General features: G+C 39.6%; 1 protein-coding gene across 2 annotated transcripts in view; it reads left to right on the top strand.

Moving 5' to 3' along the window:
- runx2b (RUNX family transcription factor 2b) overlaps positions 1-23,941 on the top strand; it is a 132,554-nt gene that overhangs the window by 3,184 nt on the left and 105,429 nt on the right. The window contains exon 2 of one of the 2 annotated variants that reach the window (XM_085134003.1): positions 8,782-8,967. The exons of the other annotated variant lie outside the window; for it this stretch is intronic. The gene's annotated coding sequence lies outside the window, so the exon portion shown is untranslated. The remainder of the gene's footprint in view (positions 1-8,781; positions 8,968-23,941) is intronic. 2 annotated transcript variants of the gene reach the window in all.

The raw sequence follows: 23,941 nt of genomic DNA, 5'->3' as shown, positions 1-23,941 counted from the left end.
TACCTGCAGGCCCGACAACAGGAGATGTATCACTGCTGTAACACCTGTAACATTCAGCAGTCGCCTCATTGTTCTGACACACACAACAAAACTATTGACTACACTACACACTAACTACACAAGACAACACACTAACTTTAAACTACAAACACGCTAAACGTCGCAAATCTCTCACATCTCAAAACACCGCTGTCACTCCTAAAACTTCCCCCTTTCTAAACAACTAAATGCCATGTTGCCATATCATTTTTTGATTGGTCGACATGGTTCATTTTTCCACCAATAGGAAAGGCTGGGTTTTTTTGGTTTTGTTTTTGCTCACAGGCAGAGAGCGCTTTCGAGTGTTTTCCTTATAAAACGCCGTTTTTACCGTTTCTTCCTGTAGTAAATATAAACAACGACAGCATTCAGGAAGAAAACCAAACATTGCAGATATTTTTATCATAACTCAAAACCAAAACTGGTATAAAGTCCAAACTTTTTCCATCAATTGTTCCGTCTGTCCTGCTCACATCTCCAATGGTTGTACATGTTGTCATTAACGTGGCTTCACTCCACATCAGCCACGCCGCTTTGCTCGCTAAAACACTGGTGTCGGCACATAAGGACGCTGTCATAGCCTGTCAACGACTTTGATTAGCTGTATATATACGAATGTGAATCACATTATTGGCTGGACTATTGGATAAGGTGGCATCGTTCTAATCCCATACGGGAGCAGCCAGTCACTGACTAACACTGCAAAACAGAATTGTTAAAGTTTTCATTTTAATTTCAATTCTGGTTAGATTCTTTTTGTGCGCAACGCAGATTTTCTGTGCGCAGAGACCGTGCCAGCAGTGCGCAATTGCGCATGTGCGCAGCTAAGAGGGAACATTGGTTATTACCATATAGCCCAGGGGTGGTCGACTCCAGGCCTCGAGAGCCGGTGTTCTGCAGGTTTTAAACATGTCCTTGATCCATCACAGCGGATTTAAACGGCTAAATTACCTCCTCAACATGTCTTGCAGTTCTCCAGATGCCTGGTAATGACTAATCATTTGATTCAGGTGTGTTGACCAAGGATCTTGTCAGCTAAATCGGCACACGTCAGCTGATCACAGCCTGTATGTGAAGAAGAATCTGAATGTACCGGCTCACAAAACGAGCTGTTACATGATGTATTTTGTAAGTAATTGTTTTCGCTACACTGCTACACCTGATCTTAAAGCTCCCCTACCTGTCACATCCCACTTTAATCCCTATTTATGGAAGACAGAGTTATTAGGACTGGACTGCAGCTTAACTTTCCCAGCCTTTATTTTGATCACGTAATACAGAGCAGACACAAAGAGCACAAGACGGAATAAAAAGCAGCGAATTGTCCAGGGTGGACTGAAACTCAGGGGCCTGAAGCTTATGTGTTCCTTGCTCAAACGTGTCTTAATTGCTGTGAGTGCTAACACCTGTGTTTATCTAAATCAAATAGGCTGCAGTAAAAAAAAAAAAGCAGCATGTTTACCACACAGAAAGGTGCCACAGATACAGAAAATACAAACAAAAAATATTCCCCAATAAATACAAATAACAAATACCACAAACAGAAATTTCTCACATATTATAAAAGTGTAATGCGTATAGTACAGTAAAGTTTAAGTTACTCTGCTATCAGAGACATATTTGTTCCATGTAACACAGATCCAGCTAATCTGTTGCCATTTCTTATAAAGTTACCGTCAAAGCCTGATGATGTCACGGTGCCCGGATCTTTTTGGGATGTTCGAGTTTTCTCTAGTTTTGCACTTTTTGTGATATGGCTCTGCATTCTGGATTGTTGATGTTTAGCTTTCTGTTGTTTCCTAGTGTTTAGATGTCTTGTTTGTTTTCCTTCTCCTTGATGCAAGTTTCTCTGCCTTTACTATCTAAAGTTCATTATGTGCTTTGTAGGTTTGTGACTTCCTTTTGGTTTTCAGATGGGATTTATGCTTGAGCTCCTTAGTCTTCTTTTTATGATATCAATTTTTCTTTCCTTGTGCAGTAGTTCCTCCACTGCTTTAGTTGACGATGTCTTTCTATTCTGTTCCTTCTTTTTTGTGTTTGCTTGCTTTCTGTCTCTGTGTCAAGTTCTTGTGTTTGAGTCCTGGTCTTAGTTTTAGTTATTTACAGTTTTATTTTGATAGTCCTTTATTTAGTTCTACTTCCCTTGTCTCACCATCTGTGATTAGTTTCAGCTGTCCTCTCACTGTCTTGTCCTCTGTTAAATACTCTCTCATGGTTGTGTTTTCTTGTTCTGGAAGAGTCCTACTTTTTGGATTATTTTCTCCTGTCCTGCTACTTGTTGCGTTTTGTGAAAGAACCCATCATTAGACTTGATTTTTTTTAGTTTTCTTCTACATTCTGCATTCGGGACCACATCCTGTCTGCCACACAGCCGTCCTTCACAGATGATAAGTTATATGTTAACAATTAAAAGAAATGGAATTCAGGGTGTTTCATATAGTATCTCTAAATGTGACGAATAGGTAAATGTAACTGCATTTGGCTCTTGTACCATTGCACTGTGTCTTAGCATGCTTATACTAAATTATGTCAAGCACTGCTTGACTAAGTGCTGCCTCACAGAGCTCCTTTTCTCCACTAATAAAGGAAATAACATAATAGAGCCTTTTCTTGATAAAGTAGGAGCACATTTAGATAGTTACTGTGTGTCTGCTTTTAAAAGCTTGCAAATGATCCGGGACAATAATAAACCCATTACTATTATGGAGGTGAAGGAAGAAAGGAAGTTTTCATTAGCACAGAGAACCACATAATGTCAAGATTTTTTTCTATAGCTTCATTGTACTACAAGATGTCATAATTACTCTGAGTGGTGTAAGAATGTCAGATGTATACTGAATATCAATATTTTTCATATCTAAATGCTAATTACTTGATACTTGAACAAGGCTTGTAGGATTACTTAGTCATACTGAGCCCGGTGTCTCAGAGTTCTGCTTTATCTGCCTTGTTATCTTCAGGTTCATACTGGTTTTCAGTAGTAAGTTGATTAACTATACAAAGCTTTTGTATAAACAATTTGTCATATCAATCATGTATTGAATTCTTTTTATGCTGAATAAGGAATAATGTTGGAGCCCCGTGTGTTCAAACTGTGTACCAGGTTATGCGTCCAGATATGTGGGTTATATAAAACAGAAAATATGATGAGTTTAGTTTGTAATTTCTGCTGTGGAAAGTTTGAGAATTATATTTAATTTTATTTAATTTTATTAATTTAATTTCATTTAATTCGATTTATTTTGAATTATCCCAAGTGTGAGGACTGTGCAGTTGTTATAGTATATTACATGAAGACAGGCAGTCATTATCACAAGCACAGACAAACGTTTTCCATCCACAGATGTAGTGAAAAAGACGGCTCTGCTCACACCAGTCGGTCTATAGCTGCCCCTAAAGAGTAGAAACAAAGTGCAGTGCGGTACTTTGGGCATCTGTGATTGGAGGACAAACGCAGTATTAATTAACTGTACTTCAGTTTTAAGGTGCACAGAATTAACGTTATATGGTGGTTTTGTTTCCTTAAAAATACTCTCCCACTGACTACTAAGAGACTGGCCTTAGCTCACTGCTATTCCATACTGAATGATCAATATCAGTTACTATGACAACACTGCGTAAATAAAATGATAAATCAGTTACTCTGTGTAATAGGAATGGGAAGATCATTCTTAATAGCCAGAGCCCCCTAGCTGTTGTTGAAGACATTGCAAGCAAAGTTAAAAATCTAACTCCATGAACATTAATCTTCTCCCCCCTTCCACAGTTTTAGCTTATACTTCAATAATTTACCCTATTTCCAAAAAGAAACTGCAGTATAAACGGGAGATGTAACTGCATTAGTAGTTTCCATCCGTTTGCTCTTCCTGTCATATGGAGTTTAACTAGTGAGTGCTCCTGCAAAGCTCAGTGGAGGTTGAAGTGGCTTCCTATTTACTAAATCGTGATTGGAGGCTGATATGTAGCTCTTATCATGTGAAAAATCATGCAGGTATTATAGAGTACTGCGTGATGGTCCATAACCTTGATGGTAATCAAGTATTTTTAATAAAGAAGAGAGGGGAGAAACAAGATGAAGTAATATTAGACGGGGTGTGAAGCAGCCAGTTCTGGCAGCCTTTTGCTGTAAGAAGAGCGATCAGTAACAGGAAGCAAAGTAATGACATGTAGACTACTCATTACTTTCTGTGTATTCTTACTGTTAGATTATGTTAAATTAATAGATGGAAGATTAATTATGAAAGACCAAATGAGGTATAATTGACTCTGCGTCTATCTCTGATGGTTCACCACTCTGGGTTGCAGGGATGTGCTCTCCTGCGCATGTACCAGTGCAAGTAAAACAAATATTGCAAAAAAGTTTATTTATTTGTTTATTGATACTTTTTGGAATTTTAATAAAAAAAGGTACACTTTGATATACTCTGTGTATATTACAAGTAAAGTCTTCATATTTCCTTGTTAAGTTTGATGATTGTGGTTTATAGTTGATGAAAATCTGAAATACCTCAAATTATTAGGATATTTTATAAGAGCAATCAACAAAGGATTTACAACGCACAAATATCCAACTTCTGAAAGATACAGTCATTTATATACTCAGTATTTGGGGTTCCTTTACTATGAATTACTGCCTCAGTGTGGCATGGCATAGTTATGTTCATCTTGTGGCACTGCTGAGGTGTTACTGAAGCCCAGGTTGCTGTGTTGTTTCTCATTTTCCTCTTGACCCCATAGAGTGTGGGCTCAGGTCAGCTGAGTTGAATGGCCTAACAAGCACAGTAGTTTCCACTGTGTGAGCAGATGTTAAGTCCTGCTGCTAAAGGAAATCTGTATCTCCATAAAGAAGGTGGTGTTGTCATCCATGTTGCATTCACCTTTTCTACCACTCTTCTAGTCAACCTTCCATTCTTACGCTTACCGGCAGCCCTCCGTGAACAGCAACCCTTTTCAGCAGTGATCTTCTGTGGCTTGTCCACAGTTATCATCAAGACAGCTGTTAAGTGGACAGTCTTCTCAGTGATATTTTTGGTGTGCTGCACTAGTTTCAGTGATACACAGTATAATGTACCTTTTGTGAGTTTTATTTTAAAAAAGAGAGCTTTTTGTGTGATGAAGACTTCAAAAACAAATACTTCTCCTGTAAAACTAAATCAAAAGACTGGCCCAATACCATCAGATGTCATAATTTCATAACGGATGCATCCCTAACAGGTACATGGGTCAGACATGTGGCAGAGCAGGAGCTGAACACAAGACTCACACCGTAAACATCATCACAAAGCTTGCAAGGAGGAGGTCAAACCTGGGGCTTTGTTGGGTGAAGGACTGATAGAGGGATTTGCAGCAATTTAAAACGGTTAAAACTGTAATGTAGTTTTTAACTTTTTTATTTTGTTTGTCACCATTTTCCCCCCAGCAGAGTGGACCTTTTAACCTTTTTAAATGGAATATAGGTCTTTATGTATTATTTGCATGTATCCAGTTATTTAAAAAAAAAAGACCATAAGACAACCTTTTGCAAGCTTGTCAACTGGCAGGTAGAGCAATAAAATCTATCCTTACAAGCATTTCTCGTGAATGATACATGTAAGGCCGTGTTGTGTTTGCTACAGCGCCTTGATAAGAGCAGTGGTGCCCGTTTGTGTCTACTGAAACTTCTAGAGCAGCGGAAGAACAACACCTCAGTTCAATAATGCATTTTTTTTTCTTTAAGGGATTTGAGTGTAATGTATTCAGTAGCTGTGTGGAGGAAAAGTCATTCTAAGAATATTAAATGAAAAGAATCCTAAAGATGGATCATTTATTATTCAGTGATGTGTCATCTCACACAGAGACCGAAAGCTCAAGGAAGACAAAGTCTGAGTGTGTCAGGGACGAACAGCTCCTTAGAAGGATGTCTGTATAATATAACCTACACGGGATCATTATTAGTGCGAGACGATAAGCTTTTTGAGATATAATGAGAAAGATGAGCTCCGATTTTTTTCGGCTCTTACAGTAGTAGGCTACTTTAAAGAATCATTAAAGGGCAATGAAAGGCTATCTACCTTTTTTAACTTTACAACTATAAGAAGAAAAATATTTTGGGTTTGTTTCTGTATTACTATAATTGTAACACTTTTTAGAGAAATTCAGCGAGACAGCAATAATTATCAATATTAATTTATCTGTATTATTTTGATTAACTGTTTTTCTTTATTATTTCCTCAATCCTTACTTAGGCATTACATGCAAAAATACTCAAGGTGACAACTTTAAATGTATTATTTTCTTAAGCCCCAAATTAAAATATATTATTGTCATTAATAATAAATAAAATAACAAAATAAATGAAAATCTGGAAGCAGACAGTTTTGTATTTCGGGATTAATCAATAACCAAAACAATGCACCATTTAAGTTCTTCTTGACTAAGTAATCAGTGACTGTTTTTAGGATGAGAAACACTCACCAGTGCAATTTAGACTGTCACCACTAGAGGGCAGGATTGCTTATCTCAACACTTTTCTTTTGTGTGAGTTTTTTGTAATACTTTTGTCCTGTAGTAAACAGAATTTAAATACCAGGTTTAGATGTGAGCTTTCAGACACATTACTCTGCACCTAAGGTAAATATTACGAAAAACCTCTTATTGACTGGGTGTTATTTTGAACCACAGTTATTTTAGTTTTTAAATGGTATAAATAATAATAATGGTTATTTTGAAAACGCATAGAGCAACCGACGGTGATTCTCCCTTGTTGAACATTTCAAAATATTGTGTAGTTTGTCTCTGCGTCATCACTAATGTTGGGCTGGTAGAAGATCCCGCACTCCATTAAGCGCACCACAACAATCCTATTTCCACTCGTATCATTGCAGTTAAAACAATCTCCTGCTCAAAGTTATTGATGCCAGCATTTTGTGACCACTAATGCAGATAAAGTTTCAATATTTATCTTTCAGTCAGATAATCATACTGGTTCTCCGAATGTTCAGGAGAGGCATGATAAATGTAGTTTCCATGTGAGAGAGTTAAAACAACTTTGATGGGAACGGTGTTTGAACAGGGCAAGTAAATTCTGGCACCACCAACGGCACTTTCCTGTATTTCTTTTTCAGAGAGGTACATGAAACTCAGCCTAATCAAGGCTGCTGTGCACAAAGGGGGTATTTGTTTAATCATTTTGGCTCTGACAGAGGTATGCGCAGACAGGCTGAACTCACAGCAATCACTTGTGCAGTGTCAGTGTACATGGACGTCTGTCTTCATTCCCAGGGAGTCAAATACTGACATTTTGTCAAACCTGCTGGCGTCACGCAGATACACACAAGGTGTTCTTTGACATTTGTGCCTTGAGTCACTGATCGCAGCAGGAGTATGTTCAGTCTTGCTACAAACTTGCTACATGTATATGTGATGATTCAGGACCCCTTGATGTGATGTTTGAATGCAGTGGATATGCTTGAGGGTAATTCTTTTAACACGAAAGTCTGCACTTTAAACCAAATCCTGATCTTTTTGTAAACCTTTACAGGCAGTTGTGGTGCTTAAGCAAACAGAGAGTGAAAACAAAGCACAATTAAGTGCTCCCAAGTGGCACGCGATCTATGACCCTTCTGGTTGACATTCTTGTAATTTAGGCAGCCGTTGCCGCTACTTTTTCCTCGTGTATACTTTGTCACTTTTCCAAACAAGCCTGTTTGCTTTCAGTGTCAAATAATGCCACAGCCCAGAAGCCAAAGGAACACCTTTTGCACATCTTTGAGAGTCCAGTGACAGTTTTGATACCTTGATAGGTTTTTCATGTCCAGTGAAAGTCACCACATGTGTGTGACTGGAAGAGCTTCTCGTGCAGAGCTCTCTGATGAATCATAAGACTGGAGAGGCACTATGAATCTTGTTAGTCTTCATATGTGTTAAGATTATTGAGTCTTATAGGTTGCAGGATTTAGTGCACATGCAACAATCCACAAAAATACATTAGAAGTTAGCACTACAGCACAGTTCCTAGCCCTGTGCCGTAGTGCTAACTTCTAATGTTAACATGAACATGCAGTGACAATGCTAACATGCTGATTTTATGGCATAAAATTCACCGTCATAACCTCAAAGTTAAGGTGAGCTTGAAGAAATACTTTTAGAGTCGAGAGTATAGATGACAGTCATAAATAAACAAATTGCCAGACAAATAACCCTGCATGTGTCTTTCTGGGTCTAGTTCAACAGCACTGTAAGCAAAGCTTGAATTTGTTGATTTATGGTGGGGATATGATGGGGAATTCCCTAAAATATTTGTTTGGATAATCCACCAACTCATTCACTGGCTGTTTGCATACAAAGCCGTGTTTCATGGTGTGGTGTGTTTCATCTCTCAGGGCTTTTATTCAGCAGTCATGGCTGAGAGGTATCTGAAGATGTCATTCTTTTTGAAATCATCCCTTTTCATTGCCTGATCTAGTCTCATGGTTCTTCCCAGAGATGTAATGAAGTTTTGGATACAGCTGGCTGTATACAGAGCCTGTCACTTTGTCACTTTTTAAACTGACATTTAAAGCCAAGCTAACAAATCTGTTAAATTTATATTTCGGTTGCTTTGATGGTTAACCCACCTCTGCACTATAATTGCTTCTGTTTACAAACTGTGTCTCAAAGAGGTTCAAGTTTTGCATCGTTCATGTGGAAATTAAAATTTTGGATCATGCTGCTTGTATTGAAGCATTTTATTTTTTAAGGGTTGCATTTTTTTCTGCTTTTCAGAAGATCTGCATTGATTTAGAGAGCCCCTCTAGCAAGATATTGCAGCAGGTGGATAACATATGCTCATATGCCGTTAGGCCAAACACACTGAGGGTGCAGAATCCAAGATTGGCAGTTGGAGTCCATTCGTGTGGCAAAAGAGTTAATTGAGAGACAGGCGATAGCAGCGACCTGGCCAGCATGCAGGTAGGGAAACATCAGCTGGCTGTTTGACTGTGACTGAACTTCTTTGAAGGTGTATATGTTCGGTCCCAATTATTGTAATTTCCAACCAACTGCACTTGCAGCATGCCTTTACATGCCTTACTGGCTCTCACTAGCCTCGGTGAAAACAATATAGGACTTGAAGTAATGAATCTGCGGAGTGTGGGAAGCGAACGTGGAAAGTTTGAGAGCATCACACCGCTGCAGTTGTCAGATTTCTGATGTCACTGATCCAAGATCTTATTTCACCTTCCCTGGATGACTGTTTGATCAAGTGATGGGGCAGGCGCCACTTTAGAGTTGAGATATCTGCCCTCCAGCCATTCTTTTCGAAGCCGTTATTTGCAGCATTTCCCTCACCTCAAAAGTCAAACATTAACCTGTCAGACACAACTTGGAAAGTGCGGTTTCATAGTGATCAGCAGCGTAACGTATCTAGTGACCACCCGAAGCTCTGACAGCACACTGTCAGCGAAGTGTCCACTGTTACTGTACACTACCAGCCCTAAAACAGGAAAGAAACCAAAGCAGGAACTTGATACCTGTTGACACAGTGTTTAAATGACAGTATTCCATAAACACAGAGGTGGTGGGCCGCCTCTAGGGATTTGTAGGGGCCTGCTGCTCCTGTGTACAGTTTAAATAGCATGTAGATGATTAGAAGGATCAAATGGCCAAGGGATAAAACCACAAAGGGGAGCTGTGCGCCGTGTGAAAACATGAAGGTGCCTATAATAATTACTTACGACTTGTTGACTCACTAAAATTACTGTGAAATTGGTCACACTGTTGAGGAAAGCTGCGTTCAGACAGACAGTAATTGCATTTCCTGTTAGTCTCAGGCTTCGTGTCTCTTTCTCGCTGTGTGTGACTGAACACCTCTTTCAGCTGGCCCTGATCAGAGCGTAGACTCAACTGACTGTAACAGAGAGAGTCAAAAGAGATCAGGCAATACGGTGCATATTACACTCAAGCCACAATTTGAGTGAAAACCTGTTTTTCATCAGGTTTTTATCATTACCATGAAAATAGCTTCACTCAGACCCCACAAACTGACCAGAGGTTTAACTGAACTTAACAGGATTTTCTGATGCCATTGATTGTTAGGCGAGCGTTCACCTCAAAGCCCAGCTTAGAGCCCGTTAGTCGTGTGTGCACGTATGGCACATATAAAAAGCCCCTGCTGATGGGAAAGGCACTTCCACAAAATAGTAGTAAACGGTTGACTGCATTTGGGCCTCCTTATGGAACTGAGCTGAGAGAACAAGCTCACTCCTCCGTGTCCTGTCTGATAAAACCAGGGTTTGGACGTTTGCCATCTCTGGGGGCTTGGCAGGATGCAGTGACTCGCTGAGGTTTGAAACCCCATTAAAAATTGTCACTTTATTTTAAGCAGCTGCCACACTAGCGAGTCCCACATCCTTCTGGAAAACGAATCAGAAGCCCAGAGCTGGCTGGGGATTGGCTCAGCTCAGACCATCGCATTCATGGTGAGCTGATCTGAGCTGTTAAAGTTTGTTTCCCCTAGATGACTTTAGGGTAATGACGGCTTTTAATTTTCCTGTCAGTTGAATTAAAGACGCCTGTCCGGCGTGTTGTGTCTTGAGACGCTGGGAATATTATTTATGAAACTTTCTCTGCATATCTGAGCAAACCATTATGATTGTGTGTGGGCCAACCCATAATCCCAACTAGATTTAGTGAAGTTGCTACAGCAAGACACTTTATAGCACAAACTGCCAATTCTCAAGGTTACCCTAAGTGTGAATTGAAGGTCCTTGGATGGTCCCACTTCCTCAGTTGGGAGGTTGTTCTTCCGACTTCACTGCATTCATGTCCTTTTAATTCGGAATGTGGGAAAGATTGATGCTGAAAAGATGATGTGTTGTTTTATAGCTCAGAGAATTTAAACGACACATTGATAGCTGTTTCCAGGACATACAAAATGAATATTGCTTTGACTGGCTTGTTACCAGATTACTGCCAGTAAAAAACTTATCTAAGTAATCTAGTGTGTCCACTCAGCAGAGATGGCAAAAAATGTTTAAAATGTTAGCAAAAATCTGAAAGAAGCAAATTTCCAGCATGAATCAAAAGCGTATTACTCTGACATGTTTCTTTTCTGTGCTACTATTCTGTTTATGTTGCATACCAAATATCCTGCAAGTTATGTACAAAACTTTTTGCCAGCTTTCCAAATTGGTGTTCCAACTTGGGAAGGGTTCATATGAATTTTCCAGTGAGGAACTCCATTTTTTCCAATGATTCCAGTGCCATTAATTACAGCTGGGCAATGGAAAAAAAAAAAAAAAAAAAAAAAAGTCTTAATCACAACATTTTTTTTTTAGTCAATACTGATCTATATCATAGTATAAATTAAGTCACTATTTCTGTTAGGAGTAAAAAAGAACCTTTAAGCTTAAGTGAGATGAGAAAGTTAATTTTAGTTTCAATATAATTTGCTTTCTGTGAGATGTTAAACATAATAAATGTACCAACTGTATTCATAATAACTAACATCGGCATTTATAATAAACTAAAATCATAATTATGACTTGGCAGCAGCTTCAAGTGTTACACAAGAACACAAACGAACTGGAAAACTAAGTTCTTTGATCAGTTCCAGAGAAATAAAGTAGCAATCAACACTGAAAAAAATCTCATACTGTGACTACGGCTTCCGAGGAAAACCATCTGATTGTTTAGTTTTTAAGTGCTGCATTAAGTTTACCAGCCTGTGGCTTAGTTAGAGTTTCAGCTGATAGCGTACAGTCTTCTAACTAAGAACAACAAAGACCTCTGCCTGCTGTATCTGGAAGCGGCAGCGAAGTGAGTTGGGCTTAAATTTAAAGCAGTGAACTGAAAAACACTAAAATATTCGGGTTACTTCATGGAAGCTGCAGAGAGTAAATTAGCTGTTCCTGAGTGTCACCTTTTAATTGAAAGACTTGTTTTGTTTTGCTTAAAACAAAACATGGCTGTAGATGTGGGGATGAAGCTCAAGCTGCTGTTGAACTGTTCCTACTAACAATTCTTCCAGTTTCAAATAGTTCCCATAGACACATGAAACAGTTACAATTTAACATATTTGTGTAGTACTATCTGACTACTAACAAAATGTGTTGTGTGGTGCCTCAGACAAAACAGCAGGGCTGTGTTTTTTCTCTCACTTCCAGCATGAATAGAAAGAAATGCATACATAAGTACATATAAACTTTTCACTCTGTGCAATCCTGTGAAAAATTAGGTAGAAGCCCACAGTTCAGTAGCTTTGTAGAGCCATCTCTACCAGCACATTATCAAGTAATTGTTTTCTTTTCATAAAGTCAAAATAACATTTTGAGAAAAAGTTGAAATGTGGAGATTAAAACTAGAACACCTGCAACAGCTGCTCTATGCTTAACTAAGTACCTTGTGTAGGTGAGTTACTGAAATCATACTTGAGAATCAGTTTTAGTCATATGGAAAATATTTATCTTTTAGGAGATAAAAGGTTAAAATGTAAAAAAGTATAATATTTATCTTAAAGTACTACATTCCATCCAAGATTGTGAGCATTCTATTATGCACAGCTCTCTTTACGTCCCATCACGGTGTTTGACTGCATTGTAACACATTGATTCTTTTCTTTTTCTGCCATTCTGTGGGAGATTTGCAGCTGTCCACCCCTGGGAGGATTGTGTCATTGTATTAACACACCCATGAATGCTCCAGACTAGCAAATTGCCAAAACGTCTGCTTTTATAGATGTGCTCACACTTGCTGATAAACCAACAGCAACAGCTGGTAAACGTACCCTTCTTAAATCCTATGAGAGCAAAGAGAGTGCACTTAATTTACCACATGACACTACCTTCAGTATTAAGTTGTGTATCCATTATTCCATTTTCACTTCTTTTTTTAATGATATTAAATATATTATTTTACATTTACAAAAACGATTAATAAGAACAGTCTGCTAATAAGATACATAGGCAAGCTAGAAACAATACCCTGTGCATAGGCCCTGCGGGGTCTCAGTTTAGGGGATTAACTGGCTAAAAACTTCAAATATTCAGCACAGTTTTTTTCATGATTTTATTCTGAAATTTATATATTTCAAATATAATTTTAAATATCTATCTTCTCATGAAAAAACAAACATGTAAGAGCGAAAGAGTTAAAGATCGTGTGCACATTTATATGACTGTATATTGGCCATCTGTTAAAAGTTGTCCCTAAAAAAACAAACCAATTATGTGATTGTGCTTGACATAAAATCTTGATGACACGTCTTTATTGAAAATGAGGCAATAAAATGAAATTACCTTAGTCTTCCACACTTGCTACTGAATGCTTCTTTTTACCTATTACTGGCTGGCTGTTCTCCATCTTTGTCTCTGTCTGGTTCTGTTTTACACCCTTACGCCCACAAATACACACCATCCTCATGTATGTAGAAAGTTTTTGTCTTGCGTGCTGGACATCAAGCTGGCAATTTAGTCCTTATAGCATGCAGATGGTTGGTGTCACTCCAAGGTAAACCTCAGCCCTGCCAGACAGAGTGCACACTACCTACCAGCAGCCTCCGCTCTATCATGGTCTAGTAACATCCACCAACCCTGCGCTTCACAGTGGGCGTCTGCCTAGCAAATCCATATACACAGTCTAGTTCCTGTTGTGGTTCTGTCCTCAAACGCTTAGAGATGAGTATAAACAAGCCCAGAAACCCAGCTGTTTATTGTTACAGGTATATGCAGTCAAGGGCTAGTGATGGGGCGAAAACACGCCTGTTTATTTTATATCCATTTCTGAAGTGTGCCTGGAGACACACGGAACAGGATGAATAACACATTAAGGAGTAAAGAAAAAGACAAAAAGCAAAATAATCAACGCAGGATCACGGTGCGTGAATTTTGCTCGAATTTTGCAGCAGCAGCACAAAAAGTCAGTAGAAACATGTCTCCATAAAGCTTTATAAAAAAAACATTTTACAACTGGAAGAAATGAGGGGAAAAGGGTGAAACGTTTTGTTTTTGTCTATGAAAGTTAAAATGTTTGGCTAGGCTTGGTGCCAGAGTGGAGGACAGCATGCTGTAGTTCCCCTGTTCTGGTGGGCTGTGAGGCAGAGGTCAGCTAAGTCTGCTGAAATCAAATCCAGTGTTTCCCACCCGCAATAACAATGTGGCAGAATGGCCCGAGGCTAATGACACGATTATGTTGTTGTGTTCTGGGATATTCTAACGAGAAGCCCGAGTCCTGCCCATGCTGTCTCTTTGGATTACATAGACATGCAAAGCCTGTCTAAGCAAAAGCCAGGTGCCTGATCCTATCGCCTTTTGTAGAAAGAGCTGAATTAGCGGAACCTCGGTTAAAGTTAGTCTGTGCTCTTAATGAGCTCTCTTATCCTCTTTCATGCTTGAAACCTGTTCAACATCTCTGTCAAATGGCCCTGCAGTATCCACACCTGATGACAAAAACAGAGGGAAAAGGAAAACACCTTTTTAAATGAAATTGTTCCACTGTAATCCTAACGTACGCGTCTCTCGATCAGGCTCAGATAAAGTCAAAGAAAGCTCTTTAAACTCAGTTCAGCATGAAACTTTACTGCTTGGTTTGCTCGGGTCCAAACAGGAGATATAGGTTAACGGGACCTATACAAGCTATTTGAAAGGCTACACTGTTACAAGATCCTGCTTAATCAGAATGAGCCATGGTTTTTAGATGGTATTTAGATACATAATGCTAACAAATGAGGCTTTGCTGTTACAGTAACAAGCTCTTATTGTTATTCCAGAAACCAAGTCTGTCTCTTTCTTGTGTTTGGAGAAGCTTAGACAGTTTCCTGAAGCATGGAGTATTCATGTTTTGGTATGCACATTTCCTTCTTAGTGTGTAATTGGGCGATTATTGCCATGAAGCATCGGTGTGCAAAGTCCACGAATTCAGGATTTAACATGGCAGCTGTTTGCATCTTTAATATGCTGGATAGGACTTTATTTAATTTGAACTTCAAGTGCCAGTGTTGCAATAAGAGAATTGCCGGCGACTCCTATCACTGATCAGATTTAGTCTATCTTAAACCACTTACGATGTTAACACGGGCGCGTAACCATTTTTCTAGATTAGATCTCCACTCAGCGGTCTGCTCGCTATTTGTTCTTTTTTTCTTCTCCACTTTTTCCCTACCACCTCACACACCTCTCAGCTCTACATCAAGGAATGCATTTTTTCAGTCACGCCTCTGTGCTCCTGACAGGTAGCGACTGCATGAGAGGACAGTTTGTCCCGCAGAGCTGCAGGGGCCCATGTTTGGCTTGGATGCCAATGAATAACATTGTATGGAGAGAGGAAATTAAAAATGCAGGGTTGTAATTTACTGGAGAGTGGAACTGATTTAAAAGCTCTTTTTTTTTTTTTTTTTTCTCCTTCTTGCCGCTTTGCTTGAAGTTTTCCAAATATGCCACAGCTGAGTGTGAACTGAGCTTCGTTGTACCGGCAATAGCGAGCCAGGCAAAGCTGCCAGCTCTCTGTACCTTACCCCCCCCCTCTCCCCATTACTTCTTGGCGAAGACAGGACCGTGCTAAGGTAGGCCTTCATCAAATCCAAATGCTAGACATGCCTAACTGATTTCACATCTCAAGTCAAACGCAGCCTTATGTTCTCAAAAGACATGCAAAAGTATTCCCCCCTGCAGGTCGACTTTTGCATGAGCTTCTCTTCTATATGAGCAACATTCTCTAGATTTTCCGAGCGAGCATGTGTTACCTGCTTGTGGTCGCTGCGGGTGGCTTCCTGGTGTGACACAGATAACAACAACGGATTAATAGCGTAATGAATCCAGATTTACGAGGCAATCAAGCTTCCATGAAATTGGAGCTCATGCCTTTTGTCGCTGTGCTTAAGTACGCCACTGAATCAGAGCACTTAAAACTGTTTTACTGTTTTGTTTTTCTTTCGCCCATTCCTGTGTGTAACACTGACGAATGACAATGAATTACATATTAGGACAGAGCACCTTACCCCGGCTAGCCGCTGAGTTTAAGGAAACTGCACTCTGATTTTTTTTTTTTTTTTTTTTACAGCTTTCTCCTTTTATAAACCTCAAATTTGCTGCTGGTAACTCAACCACTTCCTCCCTTCCTGTGAGATCAGGCAGTTAAGCAGGGTGAAGCCAAGCCATGCAGGGGCTGCTGTGGCTTGCAAACAGCTGGCACAGTATTCACTATACCTTTGGCACCTGTGGGTGGGCGTCAACACTGTTGGCTAAACAAACAGGGCCATTATCCAGCTCTTACCGTGATCTTGAACAGAGAATGTAGTGAAAGCGCCACCTGCAGCAGAGGAGGCCAAACAGCATGACATGTATGATGACTTTTTCTTGACTTGTTCTACAGCCTAACTGTCCAATATATGTTGTTACTTGTCATTTAGAAGTTACATTATTGTTTTGGTAACACTGAGATGTGGCAGATTTTATTTTTTTTGTTTGGGGGGGGGGTTAAATCCTTCAGCCCTCCTGTAGATGGCGATGTCGCTTTGATTTGAGTAGATTCTATACCCTGGCAAAGCCTAAAACACGGTGTGCAGCCTTTTTTCCCTAATTGGTGGCTTTTAACAGGCATAGTTAAATGTATTTCCCTCTTTCTATCTCCTCACACGACGCTGAAGATAAAAGACATCTCAGAGAGGAGGTGATGCATTTGGATGGGGAGGTTTGGGCTGAGGTGTGGCTAGCTTACACAGCTCATACGCCCATACAAGCATCCGGTTGAACATCAGCTTCCAGGACACAGAGGTAACCTAGATGGATGTGTTTGCATAAAACAAACACAAACTGGAAATGTGTGTCTGTGATGGTTGCATGGAAGACTTGGGCTGCATGGGCACACAGCAGCCGAATTTTCCTAAAACAAGACAAGAAAGTGGAGTGCCAGCTAGACAGAAATAAAATGAGTGAGGAGAGAGGGGGACCCTCCAGAGAGGAGTGAAACTTTCCACAGGTTTGCTGTGTTTATGTGGGGCTGGTAAGGCTTTATACCAAAGAAGGGATGCTGGATAAGTTTTAACTTTTTTTTTTCTGAGCGAGGTTCTTTTTCTCTGATCTCCTCACTTTCTTCCCCTATTGCTATCCGTCCATCTCTTTCCCTTTTCTTTGCCTCCCTTTTCAGTCCCTTCTCCTTTCCCACTGTTCTCACATCTTTGATGTGCTGAGTTGTCTCCAAGAAAGAAGGCCTAGAGGGCAAGCCTGGGAACCAGCCAGATTTCCCACTTTACTACCCTCCCACCCTTTCTCTCCCTCCCTGTTGATGACACAGCTTTTTTTTCCCTTTTCCTTGATGAGTGCCCAGAACAATAGTGGACAAAGATGAATTGCAGACATTTTCAGTAAAGGAATAGTTTTCATTTTTTCCCCCAGAAGTTTGAAAAACAGTCGTATTTCGTGGCTAGATTACTTAGTAGAAATAAACACATCATATAGATTTGTTTTCTTGTCTTGAAAACGTGTCTGCGTTGAATTTTTTAATAACATTTACATGAATATATTCAATTTACATTGAGAGGCCACCCTAAAGAAGCTTTCATACAATGGCTATAGTGTAGCCTGTGTCACCATCGCCTCATCTCCATCAGCACACAGACGTTTACTTTTCAGACCTGACTCAGTCTCCAGGATGACAGCCAGCCTTGGGACTTTTGTATATGATAAACTATGTGATAGGTAACCCCCACTGACCTCCCCTCCACCTTTTCCTCTCTCCTTTGCCTCTTCACAGCCACCTTTTTTCCCTCCTCCTTAATAAATCCTCCTCTCAGATTTCTCCCTCATGCGTCCCCCCTGCCTCAGCCCCAGCTGCTGGCTCTCTGCCCACGGCTGAGGAAGTGAGTGCCCAGCGACGCTGTGCGATCCCCAGGGATGGGGAACCGATGGGCTACGGTGGGATTGTGGGAGTAGGGTGGGGGCAGCGGAGAGGGGGGATTGGTCAGAGCCTGAATGAGTTGAGCGGCCGCAGGAGAAACCACATAACCGCAGCGTGTGTTTGTGTGTAGAGCCGCGTGCGTTGGTGCGAACTCCACTCCCATGGGTCAGCATGCAATGTCCTGCAGAACCGATAATAATAGAGCATGCCCTTAAACATGATCACACATGCAGGCTCACATATTGTGTGTCTGTTCAACAGCTCACAGGCACAAGAAAAGGCAGTGCTGCTTCACAGCTGTAGAAAATGTTATTTTACCAGCAGAGTTATCAGAGTTCTGTATTTTCTGTTTTCTATTTTATTTAGTTTAGCTGCAGTTAGTCTCCATAGAAGTTAATATCTTTGAATTTAGTTTGTATTATATGAACATGTTTTAGTTTAGTTTTTATTAGTTTCAGTGTTAATTTTAGTCCTTTATGGAGGGCATTTGGCAGATGTGAGATTTAGGAAAAATCATTATCCGTTCGTTAAGTCTGATGTCACTAGCCGTGTCTGGGCCTAAACTCCGCTACAGGTCCATATATCAAACGATCACTATGGCATTACTGAGAGTTGAAAATCTGTCTAAAGTCTTTCATCTTTAATAAAAATGATCAGCGTTCTGCTCTACCAGGTGTAACAACTGAGTTTAACATCCAGGTATCCATGAAAACGGAATGTATGACATTTAACGGAGTTAGAAGTTAGCAGGAAGCTAGCGAGCTAGCTTCTATCTAAATACAATATAGCATGTCCTGACTGCGGGGTTTTGGAAACAAATTCAAACGTACAGCTCTGTTATCACTTCCAACATAAATGAAGACAGAAAACTAAACAGCAGTGACGTTTGTAGATTTACTGAAGTTTGGCTAGCTGGTATATAATGATGTGCTACGTGACCGCTAGCGACACAGCTATGTTAGCATAATATAAACAAGCTAACTTTTTTTCCACTCGATAAAAGTTAACGTGAGTGTTCTCGGTGGTCAGGAACAAATGTAATCGCATGGCAGGATGCTGTGAAAGGACCAAACTTCAGCCAGGAGAACAACTGAGATAATCCATCCACAATACGAGGTTAGTCATTCATATACTGCTGCATGGGCTGGGCTGTAGTTACATGCTAAGGTTTTAAAAACTGAGCTTAAATAAATGATTAGTGGTAATAAAAGCCGAGGGAGGTCAACAGTGATCACTGACTGTTTTAGGAGCTTTTTGAGATTAAATAGAAGAAAATACAAAACATTAAACATGTTAACAACACAAAAGCCATATTAAATGCAGACTACTTTAGGCCAGGAAGCAGGATTCATCACGTCGTCACTTAACGACCGGATAGGTATTAAAATAAAAACACCTGACCCAAAATTTTGTTGATAGCGTAATCTCAAAAAATATGTCCATCAAAGCATCATCATGAAAATTATTCAAATTATTCTCACATTAACAAATAATAAAACTAAGTATATTACTTCTATATATTTTTTTAAATTTTATTTAGATTTCTAAGTTCAAAGTCATGTAAGCTAGTTTTAACATTTTACAAAAGTCTATTTTTTATTTTTGTTCTAGTACGTCTAATTTGACCATGGTTGCCGGCCTGTCTGGAGAGTGACCTGTTATTTGGAAGGCGCTATCACAGAGACATCCCATTGTCTTATAATGACTTGTTAAGTAAGAGCAGCCACTCATTCACATTGCAGTAAAACTTGACCACTCCGCTGAGTAGTACAGAGGCTGGTGTTGCAATCAAAGTTAAAAAACTGCCTTTGTCATTAATGTATGAGTCATCCTCTTAACCCAGCACAGCTTTGAAGTCAGTAGACTGTTTGGATGACTGAAAACACATAAAAAAAATAAATTGCAAATGAAGCATATTAATTCTGTCATGTGCAAAACTTCCTTTGTTGTCTGGTCAGCTTGAAAGTGTGGAAGGGCAAAAAATAATGGACATGATTCAGTGATTGGTATGTTTCTAATTTTAAAAAATATGTTATCTGATATGTTTGTTAAGTTAAAAACATTTAAACATGAAAAATGTGTTGTTTGCTAAAACAAATGTGAAAGAACATTGTGCATGAAGGCAGCCACATAAGCTCTATAATATTGTGTTGAAAAGTGTGTGTCGGTTATTAATAGGCTCTCAGCCTTTTACACCATAAGCCTCAGTACTGTCAGATTTTTCTCGTTATGATTTGAAGTTTTGCTGCAGATGATTCTGCTATGAACAAGTTTTAAGTTTCACACAAACTTCCACACTGGCCTACCTTTGTCAACTGTAGATTTCTCCTGCTGAGGAGGGAGACGACTGAGAATAAAGTCACAGGTGTCAGGTGTGGATTTGATCCGTTGTGTGTGCAATAATCATGAGAGCTATAAAGATGAGTGCCTCCCCTCCCATTATAACCGCTACATTGGTCCCTTTGTGCGTCGCCGGTGATGTCATCACACAGCCGAATTCATTTATGCTTGTCGTTATGGTGCAGATACACCCAGCAGCTTTCTAAACGATAGGTGTCGCCACTCAGACAAAGCCCCCCCACACGTTGCTGCTGGAGGAAGACGTCAAAACCAGAAGCAAAGAAACTGCAGATGTTTTTCAAACTTTTTTTTCCCATGAAAACTCAAACTGTCTAATATATATATCACAATTGTACACTGGTGTCGTTAAACCGATCTTGATCAATAGTTGTTGTTTTTTTTTTATCAGGCTTTCTGAACATCTTTCAAAGTTTTCCTTTGGACGTTGGATACTTTTTCACTGACTTTCAGTCCAGTCCCTGTACCTGAGCATTTCCAGAGGAATGTTTTTTTGTTAAGTCACTTAACATTTACCTATGAATCATTTAAGCATAAACAGCACCTAACTCCAATAATGAATCGGTGTTGTGTGTGCACAAACAGAAAACTTCTAACAGGCATAAAATACTAAACCAAGGTGTTTCCCAAAGAGCCAAAAACTTGGCATGGTGGACAAATGAAGAACAAAAGAAGTGGCAGGCTACAAAATAAAGATGAACGGTATCTGAAAGTCTTGCCCTTAAAAAAAATAGCATAAAATCAGGCAGCGATATATCAGGACCTTCAGTTGATCCATCTGCTTTTTACCAAAGCCTCATCAGAAACGATCTCTGTGGCAGGATGGTTTTCAAGAAGCCATTCTTAATGAAGGGAAACAGCGGAAAAAGAACTGGACTAAAAATCAGTGGCAACAGATCTCATGGAGTGATTTGTCTAAATTTAACATTTTTTGTTCAAATCATCATCATATATCATGGTTACGAGAAAGGTATATTTGTCTACAGCCATCTGGAGCCTCTTTCATGGTTTGGAGCTGCATCTCAACCAGTGGTGTCAAAATTGATGAAATTCTGAACACAGAAAAGTACCATCTGATGTTGTTCCACTGTGCGGTACCATTTGGAAAGAGTCTAATTGGCAACAACTTCCTTTTTCAGTATGGCAACGATCTCGAACACACTGCCAATGCAGTAAAAGCATAGCCGAATGGAAAAACACACAGTGGCGCTCTATCAGCCGTGGACTGGCCTCCCCAGAGTCCGATCTTCCAAATTATTGATGCAGGGTGGAATCATATTGACGGTGAACAAAACAAAAGGCAGCCAACATCCAAAGAAGAGTTTTGAATGTCCTTAAGGTAGCCTGGAGATGTATTCCTGAGGACTAATGAATAAGAAGAAAGCTCATCTAAGAGCAAAATAAAGATGGTCATACCAAGTATTCACTTTCAAGCTGGTTAAAATTGTTCTAACTCGGCTTTAAACTGCATTTCCGTGTATATTTGCACTTTCCTAGAAAAATGTAGTAAATGAGGGGCAGCTAAGACTTTTGTACTTCAGTGGAAACACTTCTAAAGTCCTGCTGCAATCAAAAACTTTTACATCCTTGCAACATTGTTTCATTCTGTGCTTGTAATGAAGTTCTTACCACCAATCACATCTTGGTGACTGGAACTAAGTTATATATAGCATGTCAGGGCTATGGATGATGGCATTACACGCAACCATTGTCTCAACCTAAAAGCACTGCAGAAAAATCCGATGCCCGAGTCTTGGATCATGAAACTCCAACTTCTAAATAAACAGTGGTTGAGTTGCGTTTGGGGTTTGAATTGCGTGGGCCTGCCTGGACTCTTTGTCCTTTTCACTGATTTAGTAAAAAGAAGTAAAAGATTCTCCTTTTTCCCTATTTTTTTTGAACTTCAAATAGACAAGAGCATATGACGACAGCAACCTGGCTCCGGGATGTTTTTAATGTCACATTTTTCACACACTTTATGGATGTTTCATGGTCTAAACAATTCATCAGAAAATAATAAATAGAAAGATAAAAGTAATACAGGTTAAACAGGGGTTTTCAACGCTCCCGAATGCTGTCCTTATACAGAAGAAATGGGTCTCTCCCTGTCTCGTGAGGTTATTCCACTCTCTGTACAGTCATTAACAGCTCATGACGGTTTGACAGTAACCACCTCAGGAGCAAATACAGTCGCTCTCCTCTCCTGTGTCAACACCTTTGATCTTGAGGTGGTGGTGGATGGTTAGCAATGGCGCTTCGACCTATCGCTGTATTGGTCCTGACAGGTCCTAACAGGATTAGAACCCCAGCCTGCACTGCAAGAACAACAGAGGGAAAGTGAAAGAAACTGTGACACAGAAAGGTTGTGGTTGTCATAATACACGTGTGTGAAACAGACTGGATTAAAGTCTGACACATGCAAGGCCTGTTAGGGGTTTGCACATGTATGTAGAGTAGTATGTGAGCGTATACATATGTTGGTGTGGTGAACGTCACCTCCCACCCCTCTTCACACAGTTACACGCTGTTTGTTTTCACAGTTGCATTGTGGGACACCATTGCCTAGCGGCCCCTGCTCCCAACTGTCAAACAAGATTATTGGGGTTGCCCTCTTTTCTGCTCTGGGTTGAATACTACTAAATGCCGAAAAGTACAAAGAACAAGGACAGAATTTACCCAACGCCATAGCTTTGCACCACAGCAGAAAATAAGACCCGAAGCCAAAACAAACGAAAGTGTCTTAAAACAAAAGGGTCTACTATTTTGAGTCCAAACATGTACAAGAAAGACTGTTTCCTTTCTTCAATGACCGAAACAAAGACTCTTTAAAAATGTGTCTTTATGGTTTTGAGTTGCACAGAGAAATTGGATTGGAGTTCAAAGTGAGCTCATTGAAGGTCTTCCCAATACAACAAGAATCTCGACACTTAAGAAACAGCACATTGAGGTAAGACTGCATACTAAGAGTCATACTGGTTACTGGAGTAGAACTCTGAAGACACAGATGACAAATTAAAGGAAAAACCTGAACCAGTGAGAGGATCCAGTGGCTCTTGGTGGGATGGTTTGTTTTGACTGGTTCTAGATTAATCCTTTAATGAAATTGTTCAGTCCTAATTGAAATCATTTAGTATGAAAATTATTAGAGGTGGGAATCACCATACATCCCACGATACGATATTATCACAATACTTAATGCACGATACGATATTATTGCAATTTTAAAAATATTTTGCGATATTCCGATTCTGTACATAAAGGTAAACTTTATCAATATTCATTTTATCTAATATCAAAGTCTTGCACTCAGTCTTTCTCTCATTTCAGTTTTATTGTTGACAAACTGAACGGTTTGTATTACAGTCTAGTCCAACTTAACTGAACGCAACCATCTGGTACAATTATAGCTATTCAGAACTATGCAGTTTATGAAAACTATGCAGCCCCTTCAGCAACTGAAGAATTTGAAAGTAAATTAAAACAAAATATAATTTTACATTAAATAAAAAAGTTTTAAACTTAATTAAAATAAAACATGTCTTAAATTAAAATAAGTAAACTGTCATGTTTATTGCTGCCAAAAAAAAGTTAAACACATTTGGACAGTGAAGGAATGTCAGGATTCTTGCTCAGAAAAAAGAGCTGATCAACATGCTCTGAAGTCAGAGCTTGTTCCAGTCCACAAAAACTTTTTTTG

Source organism: Neolamprologus multifasciatus, chromosome 15, assembly GCF_963576455.1.
Source record: "Neolamprologus multifasciatus chromosome 15, fNeoMul1.2, whole genome shotgun sequence".
Classification (NCBI taxonomy): Eukaryota; Metazoa; Chordata; class Actinopteri; order Cichliformes; family Cichlidae; genus Neolamprologus; species Neolamprologus multifasciatus.
The sequence above is the reverse complement of the archived record's forward strand: the minus strand, read 5'-3'. Positions and strand labels throughout refer to the sequence as shown.